General features: G+C 38.9%; 2 protein-coding genes and 1 non-coding gene across 3 annotated transcripts in view; 2 read left to right on the top strand and 1 right to left on the bottom strand.

The window, feature by feature from the left end:
* LOC144658319 (lactadherin-like) overlaps positions 1–17,479 on the bottom strand; it is a 173,307-nt gene that overhangs the window by 47,597 nt on the left and 108,231 nt on the right. The gene's annotated exons all lie outside the window — the stretch shown is intronic.
* Positions 6,841–17,479, top strand: part of LOC144656383 (uncharacterized) — a 100,051-nt gene continuing 89,412 nt past the window's right edge. Inside the window, exon 1 of the mRNA XM_078516604.1 lies at positions 6,841–6,855. The gene's annotated coding sequence lies outside the window, so the exon portion shown is untranslated. The remainder of the gene's footprint in view (positions 6,856–17,479) is intronic.
* Positions 10,555–10,626, top strand: Trnah-gug (transfer RNA histidin (anticodon GUG)). The gene has a single exon. It is a non-coding gene; the product is annotated as a tRNA-His (tRNA).

Here is a 17,479-nt window from a genome sequence, read left to right as displayed (position 1 = left end):
GCAGGTTAGATTATTTTTTTTTTCGTCCACCAGTTTGAAGTGAAGACCCCCTGCAAGTCGTTCATATCATTGTCTCTAAATTTATTCACGCACGTAAACGCTCGTAAAAAAATATATATATATATATATATATATATATATATATATAATCGAGTTGAATTGCAGAACTGCTTTCAGAGTGCTCAATAGTAAACTAGAGCGTGATTATAACAGAAGATGAACAAATCAACTGTACATTTGACTTGGCATTTTATTACTATTTAGTTTCGTACTACACAACCGTGCAGCACTCATCAGATAAAATTGCCAAATGCTAATTTACATCGTTACAAATGCACATGCGGCCGTTGGAAATATGATAGCTAGATATATATATATATATATATATATATATATATATATATATATATATATATATATATAGTACTGTCTGCAGTTAGATATAGCTCTTTGGCATACAAAGCTTTGCTTTACATGTCTAAATTGAGCACTCTACTAGGATGAGTCATTGCCGCTAGCATTGCGCATGCTCACTAGTTTTTACTAGTTTGAGCACTCTGGCATGGCTTAGATGATACCACAAGTGTGGGATCATTTGGGGTGGCTATACAGCTTAACCTCCATCCTAGCATCAGCACTGCACTGATGAGGCCCAGAAGGCCGAAACAGTACTGTCTGCAGTTAGATATAGCTCTTTGGCATACAAAGCTTTGCTTTACATGTCTAAATTGAGCACTCTACTAGGATGAGTCATTGCCGCTAGCATTGCGCATGCTCACTAGTTTTTACTAGTTTGAGCACTCTGGCATGGCTTAGATGATACCACAAGTGTGGGATCATTTGGGGTGGCTATACAGCTTAACCTCCATCCTAGCATCAGCACTGCACTGATGAGGCCCAGAAGGCCGAAACAGTACTGTCTGCAGTTAGATATAGCTCTTTGGCATACAAAGCATTGCTTTACATGTCTAAATTGAGCACTCTACTAGGATGAGTCATTGCCGCTAGCATTGCGCATGCTCACTAGTTTTTACTAGTTTGAGCACTCTGGCATGGCTTAGATGATACCACAAGTGTGGGATCATTTGGGGTGGCTATACAGCTTAACCTCCATCCTAGCATCAGCACTGCACTGATGAGGCCCAGAAGGCCGAAACAGTACTGTCTGCAGTTATATATATATATATATATATAATGATATTAAAAGACAGTCTGATCAACTGAAGATACGACTTGGCATTTTATTACTAACTAGTTTCGTACCGCACAACTTGTACGGCACTCATCAGATAAAATTGCGCGCCTAATGTAAAGATTACAACGCTACGCTGGTATATAGGTTTTTTTTGGTTTGCAAAAACATTTATTAAACAAACCACAACTTACAAAACGCAGCTTAAGGTATCACGGAAGGAAAATTGGCGTTTGCGTTCCAAGTGAAATTGTGTGCAAACCATAAATGCTAACCCCCATTAAAGTTTTATTTTCTGAAAGATTTTACAACATAAATTCTAGTTTTGGACTTTGTTTTGCTAATTTAGACCATAATAAGCAACATCAGCATTTTGTTTGCAATTATGCTGTTGCGCAACATAAGGTTTTATTTGATTACACGTTTAAATGAGCTTGTCAACTTTTATGTGGAATTTGATCTACATATGTTAGTCCAAAAAACCGTGTCTCGAATTTTTCTTTTCTTGCTCCATTATTTTTTTTCTGGAGCAAGAAAAGAAAAATCTGAGAAACCGTTTTTTATACCAACTGAATATATGTAGATCAAATTCCACATAAAAGTTTAGGCGCTAACGTTAATGTGTTCTCAAATAAACCTAATGTTGCGCAGCATCATAATTGCAAACAAAATGCCGACGTTGCTTATTATGGTCTATATGATCAAAACAAAATGCGCAATTACAATCTTTATTCAATAAGCTTTTAGAATTTAATATATAGAATTAGGCAAGTATGCTATGTGCGCTGTAATTATGGTCTATATGATCAAAACAAAATGCGCAATTACAATCTTTATTCAATAAGCTTTTAGAATTTAATATATAGAATTAGGCAAGCCTAAAAGCGAAGCTCCCAGGTTATTTGTGCCATTTATACTTTTTTAGACTGATTTTTAAATTTCTGTTATGCATCAGTCAATTGAAACCCCGGCCCCCTGGCCCCCCGACCCCGGGGACTTATCGGGGAATTCAACATTTACCAAGTGTTAAAAAACGGCTGATTACCCCGCCCCCGGGGCCAAGACGTCTGTTTAAAGCCCCGCATAGCGGGGGCATCTGAACCGAATAAGTAAACAACTCAAGACTTAGAGCGACTTTCAGAAAAACCGGGCAAAAATCTTGATTTCGTTGCAGGAATGGAAAAATCGATTTCTTTCATTTATTGTCATATATATAGTGATAACTGAGGTAGGAAAAAAACCTGATGTAGTTTGTTTCCACCAAAAGCCCGTTTATTTTGAGAAAATAAGAAAATCGGTTTTCTTTGTTAGAGTAAAAAAAATGCATAGTAAGCTATTATGAACACACCTGTCGGAAGACAGATTAGAAGACAGATAAGATTATCGGGGTGTGATGGCCCTACAGAACGTATTTCAGCTTGATAACACAAAAACAAGCTTCTTATAAACAGATTTATTAACTTCACTGAGAAGATTAAACTGCCTAAAAAGCCTTCCTTGTCTATATGGAAGTCACCAGCCTTTACACTAGTTTGTAACATACCACAAGAAGTAGTTATTAAAACTGTATGCGCACCTACCAGATTTTCATGGCCAAAATAGAAAACGAAATACTTAGACAAAGTAGCAATATGCCCATCCTTTGGAAGCGATTTATTGACGACATCTTTTCTAGGGTGTTTTTAAAATTTGACTCATTGACATTACCAAGAGTTCCTTAAAAGGTAGAGACAATTTACCCTACGAAAAAATTCACGTCAAAAACAGAAACGGACACGATAGCGTACAAAGGTGACAGAAATCCAAAAGGAGTCTATCCTTGACGTGCGAATACATTACCAACCTAAGAGGCGTTTCAATACACAAATTTCTATTCGTGTCACCCACCAGGCATCGCGAAAGGCTTTATCAAGGGAGAGGCGTTAAGACTTCCTAGAACAAATTCCTCACAACGTACATTTGAAGAAAACATTAGGCCTTCATGTTAAATCCTGGATGTCGTGCCCGCTTTAATTAGGTGATCGCGTGCTGTTAAATCGCCGCTCCACGGCCCCGGTCTTCTGACAATTTGTTAAACCCACCGACCACCGGGGCTAACGTACCGTTAAAAGTTCGTTAAATCCCGGCTTTAGACGCGTTAAATCCCCGCTAAGTCCCGGGGGTCGGAGGGCCGGGGTTTCATTTGACTGATGCATTATTTTCTTTATACATAATATGAATCATTTTTCCAATGAACAACAGCACCAAATAAGAGTAAAGAAAAATTGATCAATCAAAAAAGGATAATCATTAGCAGTCTGTGCATAACCTTCCAAAACATAAACAAGCATCTCAAAGATAAACAAAGAAAGTGTTGCTTTAGAAAATATCCATACCCCCACCACAACCGGTATGTTACAGCGCACATAGCATACTTAACAACTAGTAGTAATCAGAGATTAGCGGAGTGCGTTCGACCTATAGGTTAAGTAGACCCAAGGTAGGCAGGCATTGGCAAAAAACGATATGGTCGGCCTACTAGTAGTATGCCTTATACCAAAGTTGGTTAATATGCATATACCTCACCAAACGCGAGGGGGATAAGTGTGAGAAAGATTGTGTGACGAGCCAAAAGAACATAGAATTAATGAAATATTATGTACACAAAAATAATTATTTATTTCACTTGACTTGTTATCGTTTGGCACTAAACGAGATTTAAACTTTCACAAACTTGTAGAAATAGTTTCACTTCGATTTAAAATTCCAAAGTACTTAAAAATACAGACATCCAGTAATCCATTATTTAAATCCACTACACGCATGTGACATTCAATATACAACGATTTCCCCGTCAAAACGTCTACTGTTTCTAGGAACAACGATATATCACAAATTCAAAGAAGTCATAAAACAATTTTGATCCGTATCATTCCAACTCTCGATGCATGTAATTCTAACAATTCAACTGTAGTTTTGTTCAACGTATAATAGACCATTTGCATTATGACGTAAAAGCGCAAAGACTTCTGGTAGTTGTAGTTAAGTTCGCGGGAAATTTTGAATTAGCCATGTTCAAAACGAGCAGGGGACTGGGTACGAATATTCAATATCGATTGCACTGAAAACCTGGGCCCGTCATCTGAAAGAGCACTTAAAAATTAGTAACTCAACCAAATTTGAGAGTTATTGGTTTAAACGCAAAGGCATGGAACTCTTTTAAAAATCGTTAAAATAAGAGAGCTTAGTATGGCTGGATGGACATTGTCCCTCCAATCCATACTAAGCTCTCTTATTTTAGCAATTTCTAAAAGTGAACCATACCTATGCGTTTAAACCAATAACTCGCAAATTTGGTTGAGTTACTAATTTTTGGATGCTCTTTCAGATGACGGGCCCAGTTTTTCAGTGCAATCGATATTGAATATTCGTACCCAGTCCCCTGCTCGTTTTGAACATGGCTAATTGTCATCAAGCCTGCTTGCTTGAGAAAATCGTGATGGAGGTAAAGAAAATTTATACTCTCACCGAAAAAGGCGTCCCTAAGGCGTCATTTTAAAGACAAAAAGCAATTTCTCAGTATAAAACCAAGTCTGTTAAAATGAAAAAAAGGTATGAAAGAAATTGTACATTTGCTGGGTTGCGTTTTGTAGTGAAGTTTCAACGAGTGTTTTCTCCAGTCGAGTCTCAGTCGCGCTGTTATTTAATTAAATTCCTTAAGCTTTGGCTTGCTAGGTATTTTCAAATAGTATACGAAGACGCAATATTTTACCCTTTCTTAACATTGGGGAGTACATTACATGATGTCTGCACTCGTAAACATCTTTGAAGCTCACCCGAGTTCAAGTCTCACAAGAAATCGCTCATCAACAAAATTATGTAAATAAAATTATATTTGCTCACACGGCCCTCGCTCGTACTGAAACCACAACTCCAAATCGACGAGTTGACATTTTCAGTACAAAAAACAAGAAAGCTTCTTTGATAAAGAAAATTACAATTACAGTTCTAATTTGACGACAAAAGAAATACAATTTTAAGATAAATAAACAAATAATCTGTATTCACCTGCACAGAGAAGTTTTGATTGATCAGCTTGGAAATCCTCTATCATTGACCCTTCATGATTCATCGATGAAGCTCGATTGAACGAGTAAAATAATTTGACTAGTTTCTCTGTCTCACTGAAAAAATAAATTAAACTGACCGACCCGCCGAGCAATCATGATATATGGTAAATTTTCTAAGCTTTTCAGTGAAGAATTAATTCACCTGCGATCGATGGAAGCGATCGTTTGTTGAACGTCTGAAAATCAGGGTCGTAACCAGGTATATGGGATCAGGGATCACAGCCTTGGGATCAGGGATCACAGCCTTGGGATCGGGATCACAGCCTCGGGATCGGGATCATGGACCCGGGATCCCGGGTCACAAGTCATGGGATCCGGATCGGCCAATCAGATCGGATCAGAATGGAATCAGGGATCAAATGTTGCCACATTTTAGGGATCAGGAATCAAAATTTAGAGCTAAAATTTGGGATCAGCGATGAAAAAATATACCTGGTTACGACCCTGGAAAATAGTAGCCTGAATTTCAGACATCCCTCTGTGCTCGCCTGCTTGCCAGAAGGAACGTGACGTTCCTTCCAAACAAATTTATTCATATCCTAGACTCGTCATTTCAAGCAATCTGTTTCCAGTGCGCGATTTTTTGAAGCTGTGATTTTAGGCTAAAATTATTTACGAAGAGAAGTTGTCGACCGCGATAAATGAAATTCTACCAAGTCAACTCCGCCACACAACGTATACATATTAAACTTACTTTAACACGAACAACATTTGTCAGACAAGTTTCATTCCAAAGCTATCATCCTGTTTTCTATATTTTTGACAGGTAATTGAAATATAATTGTATAAGCAAATTTCGAAGCGACAAAGCAGCTCAGCTTGGCTGCCCTTAGCCAATCACCAGCCAGAAATGGTGTTTTCCCGCGAACTTAACTACAACTACCAGAACTCTTTGCGCTTTTACGTCATAACGCAAATGGTCTATTGCAGGAAAACACGCTGGTTTAGCTACGAACGAACTCCGTACGACACTACGCATCAACTTACTCGATTTCCACTCTTTTTACGACGTTCAGTGGCTGAAGACAACTCTGCTACCTTGGATGATAACCCTCTGATGTTCTCCATGACATTTTTATTTCGGCAATTTTGGCCACACGTTTTTAGCCCTTTTTCTCAAGCAAAATAATGTTTTTGAGCTCAGTTTGGGACGCCATCTTGTTTTGCATGAAATCGAGGCCATCTATGGCTACCAGTTTCCCGGCCGAGAATTGCCCCGGCAAAAATTAAGCGGGGGAATCTAATCGTGTGCCCCACTGTGACCCACTGTGCCCCACACATCTGCGGGCGCAATGCGGCTCGATTCATTCCGCATAACAGTACACAGGCATACCAACTCAAAAGACACAGGACACAAAATCAAAATTAGGCTTGCGCTCTCCTTCGTCGAACGCAATTATTCCATGAGCCCGCGTTGGACACGAGGTGGTAAATAGCCAACGAGGCGCTTCGCGCCTCGTTTGCTATAGCGACTCGTATCCAACAAGGGCGAATGGAATACTTGTTTTATTAAATTCTTCTCAAGTTTAAATCGACTAGACATTTCATTTTGATGTAAACGAAGTGATAGTATGAGGAGGCGCGAAAATTTCTGGCGCGGTGTTCACTTCTTGAGTTGAATGAAACATACGAGGAAAGCGAGCGAGAGAGTTTTCTTCCCAAGATTTTCCTCGAACAATCCCGTCTAAAGTCGTCAAAATATCCTGGAAATTTTGACAACAGTTAAGATTTACGAGAAGATCCGAAGTAAAAGCTTTTCTGGAAACTACAAGTCTTGTGCAAGTCGAACGAAGCAAGTGTTTACATTGTACTTCTTTACGGCTCCACGGCTGTCATCAAGACTGCTATATTATTTGAAGCGAAATTGAGCTCAAAGTGGAACAGGGTTTATTGAAGTATAAAAGGACAAAACCAAGATTGAAAGGTAACAAACTTTACTGAAGTGCTGAGCCTAGTTTAATGACGTACACTGAATGAAACTGTGTCAGTTTGCCGTTCTTTCGTAAATTATTTGCTGCTTTTCTACTTTATTCACTCGCTGTTGTTGTGCGTTTAAAAGTATTATTAATTAAACTTTGCGCATCTATCCTTTTGTTTTGCGTAGTTAAATTTACTATGGCATTTCTGCGGTTTTTGTAGGCACCGCTCATTATTTCTTGTTCATAAAGCTCGCCAAATTTGCTGTTTAAAACCATTTTTTGATGAAACTGTCGCTTCCCGCAGAAAAATTTTACGCTGAGCGGCACTTGCCGCACTCATTTCCCATATAAGGTCAAACGTAGGTATACGATCTGATAACCGGTATTCAGTGAACCAATCAGAAAGCTAGAAATGCAATATCCGAGGTTGAGAATTTAATAAAACTGGATAGTTTTGCATCTTGCTTGCCCCCCTCCCCCCCCCCCCCCCCCAATTAGGACCCTTTTCGATATGGAACTGGTGGAACGGTGAGAGGCAGAAATACAGTTTTGTTAGTCTGAAACTCATGAATAGATTGTTTGACAAAGAGTTTACCATGCATTTGCTTACAAGTATATAAAACCATGCAAGCATGAACAAAAAGTAACATGACATAATTATTTCTACTGAAATAGAAGGCTTTAGAACATTGTACTGCTCAGTGATACACACCCACAAATCAAAATATCTGTGTTAAATGTTTTATTATTTGATGACTGAGTTTGGTGTTCTTCGCAGTGTGGGCAATGGGAATTAAATGTTTGGGTAGCAGGACAGTTTTTATATCGTGTTATAAGCGATCCTTCAAGAAATATGTACATGATTGTACCTATATCGTAAAAAATGTTGTGGTTATTCATCGTGGTAGAGTACAATAATAAAGTATTTTTCGTTTGTCTCACGACGTAGTCACGTGTGATGGAGATCGCGACGTTTCGACTGCACACTGCTAGTCTTCATCAGGCGATAAGGTCGACTGGTTGTGCGTGAAATTATAAAGCACGCTGCTGCGCTGTGATTGGTTGGTTTTCAACAGCTGTGATTGGTGCATTTCGATCCTCGCTGTTTCTGTGTCCTGTTGTTCCCTCAGCGGTCCGCTGTCGCACAGTTCTCCTGTTGTTGTGTTTTTTGATCGTGGGCATCCATGCTTCAGAAATTTCAATTCCATTATCCCTGTTGATATTATTAGGGTGAAGTCTTATGTGAATTGCCTCTTTGACCCTGCGTTTGTACCAGTGTGGGTCGCGATCAATAAACTCTACCTCATTCCAAAGCGGGTAGTGCCCGGTGTTGTTGATGTGTTCTGCAACGGCGGAGGTCTGGGTATGGGCGAGTCGAATGTCCCGGTCGTGCTCTTTGATCCTGTCTTGCATAGGTCTTCCCGTCTCACATTTGCCACATTCACAGGGAATCCTGTAAACAACGCCATCTTGCTTAGTGGAATCAACAGCGTCTTTCGGCCGTACTAGGTGTGATCGTAGTGTGGTTTCCGACTTGAAAACAGCCCGCACGCCTTGTTGTAGTAGGCAGCGGCGAAGTTGTTCGGAAAGACCTTTAACGTAGGGCAAAACCGCAGTGGATTTAAACTCGGCCGCGGGTTCAGCATTGATGCTCAGTTTTCTGGTATTGGTGATCTTCTGCAAGAAAGAAAAAGGAATGTGGCAAAGTTTACATCGGTGAGACAGTGTACTTGCATCCACATGGTACTACAAGCTGTTTCGGCAAACCAGATTTTTTATAGTTTTCATACCTTTTTCTCTTTCTTACTTCAACAGATATTTCAAGCAAACCTGGATGAAACTAGCGTTATCAAGCATTCATTGGCTAGTGCAGCTCAAGCAAGATTTGTTCGGTTTTACCCCGTTACAGACACAGGCGTTGCTTGTATGAGAGTTGAAGTATTTGCACAACAAATTATTTAGAAGCGTCACCTTTTGTTAATTCCATCATGAAGAGTGAAGCAATTCTAACCTAGAGAATCAAAGACGAAGGACAGAGAAGCTGGGGTAACAAGATTTTAGGGGTATTCAAATCGCTTTATGCGAACCCTCGAAAATAGTTGCATACAAGCGTGAAAATGATACGGTAGCACTTGCTTGCAAACCTGAGACCGTATCGACTTCTTCTGACAGTCCCAATGACTTCTTTTCGATCGAAGAGCACTTAAGCTGCCAATCCAGTAACTTGTTGTACGGCATTTCTTGTCGTACAAGTTCAAGTTTTCGGAATCGAAACTAGTCGGGCAAATAAACAAACATTCGCCGTACTCGCAAAAGGAAAAGTTTTTTTTTCTGTTGCTTTTCTTTGAGTTTTTGCTGCAATTTGGAAAACAGCGCCATTTTTGTTGGATCACCGCTGACTAATTGTTACGTAGCTTCAGTAGTCCTGAATTTGGTATTAAGGAAATTATTCCCTACACACAATATTTAATGATTTTTTTAGCTGATAACAGCGATTTTCGCCAGTGTCTAACGCTTGGATTACAAATAATCAACTGATACCACTGACATGTGTACCGAGTGGTGACCAGAAGTATGTACGCTCGGTAGTTCACATAGCCAATGTTATTTACTGAACGGGGTCTGTAGAATATTAAGGGCCTGTTTACAAGCAGGTAGGGTAACCCTAGTGCTAGGGTTACCCTTGCAAAAGGGTTATCTTATAGCCCGGGTTTACAAGCAATAATTCGCAGGTAGGGTAACCCTACTACCCAACTTACACCGCCGAGTACGCTTCAGTTAACCTTGTAAAATTTTGTCGTAAGAAGCTGTTATTCGAAAATAATTCCGTTCCAGTGCAAAAATACGACAAATTGCGAATGAACATGATGTTTCTTGGTCACAATTCGCTGTTTTTGTCGATATTTTTAAACATATTTAGCTTCTTGGAGCCAAAATAAAGTTGTCCCGGGTAGGCGAGTTATCCCTAGCAGAGCGTTTACAAGGCGCTAGGGTTACCCTGGCGCTCAGCTAGGGTTACCCTAGGTGCTAGGGTAACCCTAGCTGCCTTGTAAACACGTCGATGAAAAAAAGAAGAAATGTGGGAGCGCTAGGGTTACCCTACCTGCTTGTAAACAGGCCCTAAGAACAGTCAGGTCTTTTGTCAGTTGTCATTAAAACCGACTACAAATGACAAAATGCCCATATAAATTAATTCTATTAATTAAGGCAATTTGTCAGTTCTCAGTTAAAATTTTAGCTATTTGCCAGTATACCCCATCCGGACCCTCACATCTGCTTTGCATTTAAATTCTAATAATTACAGAGTGAATCAACCACCTCCTCGGTGGCGCAAGCCGCGATCGTCTAGCGGTTAGGACACTGCGTTGTGGCCGCAGTAACCCAGGTTCGAATCCTGGTCCCGGCATTTTATGTTGTTGTTTTCTTTTTTTATGACTGTTTTAATACGCTGTACAACAACAAAATGATTTTCTTTTAAAAGAAAATGATTAAAGAAGCTACGTTTAAAAAGATAAAAAACAAAAACAAAAAGGATTTAATAATTATGGTGGTCTGATACTTTCCAGAATGCGCTATCAAAGGCACTAAAATCCGTGTCGGCGTTTTCCGTTGTCCAGTTGAAAAATATGCATTTTTTTTAAATAAATCGAGAGTAACAAGAACTGGAGTGATCTTCGCACGCGAATTGCCAGAACTGAGAAAATTTTGAGAATCTTCGCCGATGTTTTTTTTTTTTTTTTTCCGGTGATCCCCACTTCAAATTTTATGAAGATTGGACAAATTTCCTTTAACCTCAAAAGACGCCTCTTTTTCCCGATTTCAGAAAACAACATGAGAATTCTGAACACCTCACTCAACCTCGCTTCCGGTAAAATTTCTTCATTGAATTTGTGTTATTATTTACTTGGTTTCCACAGAATGTTTGTATATGAAAAATTATCAAGGAAACTTCATATTTCATCGCTAAAAAGAAACAATAACGGGATTTTTAAGTTATACGGCGAACTTAATCTTCCAGTGGTAACTTTCCTTAAAACTATCTTTACTTATCCCTTCAAGTTAAGTTCAATATGCATGGCAAAAAATCGTGCGACATTTGCTCGAATGCTTTATTTTCGTTCCCAGGCCCCCAGATTGGCTCAAAATATGGGCAAAAAATGCCCGTAATTTTGGGAAAAAATAAACATTTCGCAGGGTTAAAAGTTATTTTCCGCAAATGTACGTACAGATTTCAGTAATTTAGCTGTCACTCTATCCAGGAATATGAAAAAAATGTTTTAAAACGGATGACAAAAAACCGTAAATCGCCCTTAGAAAAATGTCATGATCCATCGGAAGCCGTGACTCGTAGTCCGCGCGGCCAGTCCAGTCCAGTCCAGTCCAGTCCAGTCCAGTGGTATTTCTTTCAAGTACGGGTGAATCGAGAAAGCCTGGTATCTACTGAAAATTTTGGCACCAAATTCGTAGTTTTTCGAGGGAATAAAAATTCGTAAATCGGCGTTTAAAAATGGTTTACGCATGATGTTTGTGTTCTTGCGCAACACTGTCCCCCTACTTGTGCTTCTATTTACATTTGCTTTGTGTTGTGCGGTTGAAGCTGTGCCAAACGACGGAGAAGAGAAGAAAAATAGCGGAAATAGTAATGGTCGCAATAATTTCCACGATCAGTATCATTCTTCCCCGGGGGGGGTACTCCAAAAAGTTTTATACGGGGAGGCTCCGCCCCAAGTTCTAACCCCTTACCCTTTTATATACCATTTTTGACAGAAATTGTACCCCTTTCGTATACCTTTAACTGAAAAAAGGTACCCCTTTTATATACCTAAGAGACATGGCGTGGACTTAAAATAGCACGTTTTCTTGTCATTTTTATGTAACGCTTAATAAATTAAAATAATACTGCCATAAATTGCGTCTGTTCGAAATATTTTAATTTAATGCCCTTTTAAATAGCCAAATGACAGATTTCCATACCCTTTCATATACTTAAACTCGTGAAATACCTACCCTTTTATATACCTGAAGCCTGAAAAAGGTACCCCTTTCGGGCGGAGCCTCCCCGTATAGGCCGTTATATGGAGTACCCCCCCCCCCCCGGGCATTCTTCATTTGAAGCACATATCAACAAGTAAGTTTACCGTCAAAATATACCAGCAATATATCTCTAGTTTCTTGAATCCTGAAACAAACTTTTACTGTAAATGTTTTCTGAGTCTGTTTGTTTTCTCTGTCTTTGCCTGGACAGTAAACTCCTTTATGAACTGTATAAATCGTCGGAACAAGAGGTCGCGAGCAACGATGAAGAGGAGTGTAATCATGGTAAAATGAACTCCGTTTTGAAGATTCTGGTGGAGAACGTTTGTCAGAAGTGCCACGTCCCCAATGTTATCGTTACCTCTCGACTCGTGCAGGAGTTTAAATCGAAGATCTGGCGTCTAAACCAAAGCCTCACGAAAGCCAAAACCCAAGGTGGCAATGGAATGAGGAAGCTTTTTGCCAAGTGGAGTAATGGGAAGTATTCGACCTGGAGTTTCAAGATTTATTACAACGAGCTTGATTGTGCGAGGCTGCAAAATGAAAACACTAAACTGACAGGACTGAAAAGGAAGTTAGAAAATGATCTTGAAGAGGAAAGGGCAAAGAAATCCAAAATTGAGAAGAAGTTAAAGGAGGCTGTGAGTCAAAATAAGGAAATTACTGGTAAATTCCGAAAGAAATTCAAAAGCCTAGTTCAGAAATTAATGAAACAACAGAAGAAACAGAAAACAAGAGGCTCTGCAAAAAAAGAAGGCATTTTCAAGTTACAGCAGAAGGCATCAATCCAGAATTCGGAGACAAATGGTCACAGACTGTGAGACATCACTGTCATTTCTTGGACTTCATAACTTTGTGGCTACTAAAGTTGAAGTGTTTAATGAGAACACCAATGAATATGAGACTATTACTTTGGTTGACGAGGAAAACATTCGCCCCTCATCTCAAACTGAAGTACTGACTGACGAGGACATCGATGAAATCCATTTGCTTCTCTACTCCAAAGAAAGGTTTAATGTCTCCAACGAAGCATACCATGAACTTTCTATGATATGCAAGGATCTACCTCGATCATGGAAAGTCCACGAGAGGATTAAAGCTTTAAATAGCAAATGGAACCTATCAAACACCCCTGGTGATACATGTGGAGTTCAACAGAGTATTAAAGAAAGACTAGAAATAAGGTTGCAATCCCTTATTAAAAACACTCCAACTAACTCTGCCTTCAAACATAACCGTAAAATTCAAGTCAAACTGACAGGAGATGGTACCAATATTGGAAAAAGGCTACATGTTATCAATGTTACATTTACTATTCTTGATGAAGGTGCAAAGGCTATGGCAGCTGATGGTAATCACCTGGTTGCTATAATTAAAGTGACTGAGAACTATGATAAACTTGCCATTGCTCTGGCAGACATCAGAAAAGATGTGGAATCTCTTAAACATGTGTCAGTTGGAACAGAGTGTTTTGCAATCGAGTGGTTCTTAGGAGGTGATTGGAAATTTCTGGCATGCATTTGTGGTCTTGGTGCTGCAACTGCTATTCACCCCTGTATTTGGTGTAAATGTCCACTGTATGACAAATATGATGAAAGAAATGAATGGTCTCTCCATGATAAATCAAAAGGTGCACGTTCTATTGAAGAAATGCAGCAGCAATTAAATATAAGGTCAAGATCTGGGGAGCGTTACAATGTTAAACACAGTCCACTCTTTCCATCAATTCCCCTTGATCATGTTGTCATAGATTCACTTCACCTTTTTCTTCGAATTTCAGACACTCTAATTAACCTCCTAATTCTTGAGCTACAGAGACAAGATGCAGTTGACAAGAAGAAAAAATTTAATGATGGGTTTGAAAGATCAAAGTACAAGCACATGGCTGGCTGGGAAACCTACCTAAATGATACATTAAAAATCCCATTCAATTGGTTTGTCTGTAAAGACTCAAAGAAACTGAAATGGCGGGATCTGACAGGACCAGAGAAACAGAAATTATTTAGGAACATTAATATCAGTCGTGTTGCCCAATCATCCGAAATCTGGCCAAATTTCACAGCTGTGGAAACAATTTCTTACAATTGTTGACATGCTGAGCTCCCATAATCCTCAACTGAGCAAAGAGCAGATTCAGGATGCATCAAAATCATTTCTGGAACAGTTTTTAAAACTATATCACACAAAGCATGTTACACCCTACATACATGCACTTGTATGGCATGTGCCAGAATTCATACAGTTGTATGGAAACATTTCCCCCTTTACTCAGCAAGGATTGGAAAAGCTAAATGACAAGACCACCAAAACCTTTTTCAGATCTACCAATCAACGAGGACTTGACGCCTTGAAACAAATTGTAAACAAAAGTAACAGGATGGAATACCTAGAAGATCTTGGGTGCCAGAGAGATACAAGGAGCATTACTTGCAGAAATTGCAATTTACAAGGTCATAATATTAAAACCTGTCTGGCAAAATGCAATTCCTGCTCATTTAAGCCTTGTTGCTCTCCTTTTCATATGTTTAAGTGTAATGAAAAATGGGTTAAGAGATGTCAAAGTGACAACACAACAAGTCTAGAGGAAGGAAGTTAAATGCAAGTCAGCCTAACTTAGAGCAAGAACTGACAGCTGGAAAAGAAAACAAGTTCTATGAGTCATGGCTTTGATTTATGGTTATTTATTTTCCCCTCAATTATCCCCCTAAACTTCTGGGGGCTGGGAACAGAAATAAAACATTTAAACAAATTTTGCAAAATTTTGCCATGTAACAAAACACATGACTGTATTTTTATCAAAATGTTTGACATTGTTATAAAATTGTACAGTTTAAGCTTCACAAAATATTGTAATTTATTTATTTATTAAAGCTTTACAAACATGGATTAAAATGTAAAAATGTGTTTTAAGTAACAGGTTTACTTAGCTTTTGGTTTTCCATTGCTTACTGTTGTAGTCTGCTTTAACACCATCACCACGAACAAATGTAAATATAATTTGCAAGTCATTTTCAATATGGTTTTCGATCAGGTTATCTCCTACATAAAAAAAATCCTTGATGGCCTTTTTCTCATGCAACCAAAATCTCACTGTCCCAGGAATAACATAGCAGAAGTCCCCATTGAAATTCTGAATTCTTTCATACCATCTGTTTCCAAGAAGGTCACACAGATCAAAATTATTTTCAACACAGTGGACATCCCGCTCTCTGAAATTTTTGACCGCTCCAATGTGCTGTAAATATTTATGGTAGATATCCATATCAATTCGTTCTTCAATCCGTATATCTGGTGTTTCACGTTTTGTTGAAAATAAAGCAAATTTTATTTCCTTGCTGAGGTGGCTTAATAGTGCAGAAGCCCTGTCAGGCAAAGAATCCTCACTTGGTATAAATCGTGGTTGTAGGCGACCAAGGTTAGAATTCTCTCTCTTAATTAAGTCATTTCCATCTCTCCATTCATCAAAATCACTTGAATATCCCACAAAATGTATTTTCACTCTGTTTAAGTCTTTGTCTCGGTCAATAATCTGCAAAATAAATATAAAAATATCATCATAAAACCTGGTTTCTTTTCCAGCTTTCCATTCTTGCTATAAGTTAGTCTGATTTGCATTCAGATTTCAACAGAGATGTTTATTAAGCAAGCAAGGAGTTTCTGGAACTCTCCCAGGCAAATTTTTTGCAATTATTTTATACAAAATATTGCATCAGTGACACTACCGAAACTAGCATTTCCTTTTACTTTCCATTAATTAACAACCAAAATATAAATTCTCTCTATTCTCTCAGAAGGTGGTTATTTTTTATATTCCTTGGAATCTATGAGAATTAAAGCCATCCTCTTCCCCAGGGCCACGCGTATTTTTTGAAATGACATGACGTAGTGGCCCTGGTAACGGTAAAAAATATGATTTTTTTGATTGGCTGATAAAAACTGCATGCGTAATTAGGTAAAAAACGAAACGCTTCTACGCAATTTTAGTTATACTTCCGGTCATCGAAACAATTGAAGATGAAGCGGGCAAGTTTGAAAATGTTACCGGAAAAAGACCGAATAACACTAGGAGTTTGTTGGAATAACGTATTCACGAAGCAGACCTTTGTTTATGAAGTTGAACGAATGACAAATACATCACTTGTAAGGTGTGACTCGGTTGTACTTTTTATTGCATTAAAAATATTGCAAACATTTGCACTATCAACTTAGCTTATACAAGATATACACACTAAATGAAGTTCATGAATTACATGAAGATTTTGAAATTCAATGTGATATTTCTTACCGCTGCTCAATAGAATGATACCTCGTCGATCAGCGGCTTTTTTAGTTCTGAATTTTCTGCAATTCCTCCGCATGGCCATAAATAAATTTCACAGTATCATCAACCGTCGGAATGTTATCGGCTGATGATATCCTCGACTCCATGTTTAAACACTATAACAGCGCGACTATAACTCTAATTCCTCTGGATTCTAACTTTGCCTTCAGATAATATTGCGTGTAGAGACGACACAACAAGAACACATCTATCAGCCATGCAATATTCAATGAGTTCCAAACGAATCGAATTGTGTAAGTTATCAACGACTTGAATTGCCAAAACCAGCGGGCAAAACACAAGGACAGTCGTTCTACTTAACGACTACAGCAGGCAGGGCGGCTTCCTGTTACATTTCTTGTTTCTTGATGTCCTCCGACAGTTGTAGCAAGGATTGCTGTACAGCTCTTTCGAACGCCAAACTCAAATCTCGTATCTTCTTTCAAAATTCGTTTTCTTCTCGTGTTAGTCAGCCCCAGCCTTCCCCTTTCTTTTACTGAGCAGACGCAGACGAACATTTATGTAGTGGGCATGCGCTACCGGATGTCTTGGATTTTACGACATCCGGTAGTCAGTGTTACCAGAGCCCTTCGTTTCGCCGACCACGTGACCAAAAGAAACGGAGGCTCTGGGAACGAGAATGAATTAAAGCTGATTTCCAGTCCGTACTGCGCAGACTCGGGGTTTGGTTTGGTTTTTGTTTTGAATTCGTTGAAACGTTACACTTCGGTGACAGCATACATGACGTTTTTTAGTCCGCCATTACGGTTCGTTTCGTTCAAGAGTTTCCGATGAGCTGAAACGTCGGTTTGAAATAGCGTCAAGGTTCTTCTACTCGTTATTATTTGTTCTGCAAGGATATCTGGCGTTAATAATGAAGAAAAAGGTAAGTTTGTCGCGGAAT

This window comes from Oculina patagonica, chromosome 6 (genome assembly GCF_052425735.1).
Source record: "Oculina patagonica isolate OP01 chromosome 6, crgOcupat, whole genome shotgun sequence".
In the NCBI taxonomy this organism is placed as follows: Eukaryota; Metazoa; Cnidaria; class Anthozoa; order Scleractinia; family Oculinidae; genus Oculina; species Oculina patagonica.
The sequence above is the reverse complement of the archived record's forward strand: the minus strand, read 5'-3'. Positions and strand labels throughout refer to the sequence as shown.